At 36.4% G+C, this 1,793-nt stretch overlaps 1 pseudogene; it reads left to right on the forward strand.

The window, feature by feature from the left end:
* The first annotated feature begins 304 nt into the window (after positions 1–304).
* Positions 305–1,362, forward strand: LOC149789172 (uncharacterized; annotated as a pseudogene).
* The last annotated feature ends 431 nt before the right edge of the window (positions 1,363–1,793 follow it).

The raw sequence follows: 1,793 nt of genomic DNA on the forward strand, positions 1-1,793 counted from the left end.
TAACAAAGCGGCGGGTAGGCCTTCCAAACACCATTTTATCCACATTTCTCCATCTAACAACATCACAATTGCAAGGAATAATTAAAACAGTGCAGGAGTCCCTTATGGTTTACTTTGTTGGTCAACACCTGGGTTTTCAGCACATCACACATGATGTATTCTCATCTGTCCACACTACTTCAACCGCATGGGAGATATTTAATCATGGAAGCAACAAGGCAGTCCTTGTCCTTGATGGTACATATATATATATATATATATATATAATATATATATATATATATATATATATATATATATATATATACAAAAGAGCTCTGACTATAACTTCCAACGACGTTCATACAGCTTACATATAAATCGACCATCAGTTAAGCCAATGATGGTTGTGGGAACTGATGGTTATATTTTAACTGTTCTAGGCCCATATTTACTGATCATTATAACAATGAAGAAAGCATAACTAAACACATTGTAAGAATAAATGCTGAAGATATTACAAATTGGTTACAGGAGGGTGATGTTTTTGTTGTAGACAGGGGGTTCCGCGACTCTGTCGATTTCCTACAGGAATATGGATTTAAAGTTGAAATGCCAGTTTTTCTACATAAAGGACAGAAGCAGCATTCAACAGAAGATGCCAACACTTCAAGACTGGTCACAAAAGTATGATGGGTAGTAGAGAGCGTTAATGCACGAGTAAAACAGTGGAAGTTTTTTGACAAAGTAGTGCCAAATACACTTGTTCCTCATATAGATGACTTACTTAGAATTGTCTGTGCATTAATGAATAAATTTCGACCACCCCTGGCCAACATGGATCCATCAACTGCTGAGACTGCAAAAAGGATGGTTGATAAAGCAAAGGAACCGAACAGTGTTCAAATCCTGGTTCAAGAGAACAACTTGCTGAATAAGCGCAAAATCTACTTTAAGATGGATGCATCAACTGATAAACTGACTGATTTCCCCAGGCTCTCAGTTGATTACCTGCGTTACACCACTATGGGCATTTATCAAGTCAAACAGGCTCCAAGCTATACAAATGAACATCTCACAGATGAGGGGCTTTATGATGTTATGGTATGCATGGATTTTCCAGGCCTGTTACATGCAAAAATCCAGTCTCGCCACTCCAGAAAGAAAACACATTCACTGTGGATCCAATACAAGCCTAACGATTACATGGATTCCAACAAAGGATGGTACTGTACCTGCAAGGTTGGTGCTCGGGTTGTAGGGTGTTGTGCACACATGTCAAGTGTCATATGGTTTCTAGGCTACAAAAGATGGGAAAATGACGAGTTGACAAAGAGAAAATCACTAACTTGTCATCTTAAGGATGCATCAACTGAGGAGTGATTGTTGCTACACCGCGACCACTACCTTCGTCAATAATCATCTGGTTCCATATTATATATATATATATATATATATATATATATATATATATATATATATATATATATATATATATATATATAGATAGATAGATAAGAGTTAACGTTGTTTTTGTCTGAGTTTATCTTGGGATAAATTGTCCTGCTTGATCGTAGATGGGGCACTCAACTTGAAAATCATGTATTTCCTTAACTTGTTTGCACTTACTCTTTTTACTTGGAACTAATCTGGAAGGTGCTGTTATTATTGAAATGACAGGTGGATTGTGTAATGAAACCTGTCATAGAGTTAACTGTATTATGTGACAGTGCTTGTATGGATTTTGAGCAGATTCAGTAATAACATTTACTTGATTTGTACTGCTTGAGTTTGTAGTGGTCATTGTAACATTT

Source organism: Sinohyriopsis cumingii, chromosome 11, assembly GCF_028554795.1.
Source record: "Sinohyriopsis cumingii isolate HCF-2022 chromosome 11, ASM2855479v2, whole genome shotgun sequence".
NCBI classification, from domain to species: domain Eukaryota; kingdom Metazoa; phylum Mollusca; class Bivalvia; order Unionida; family Unionidae; genus Sinohyriopsis; species Sinohyriopsis cumingii.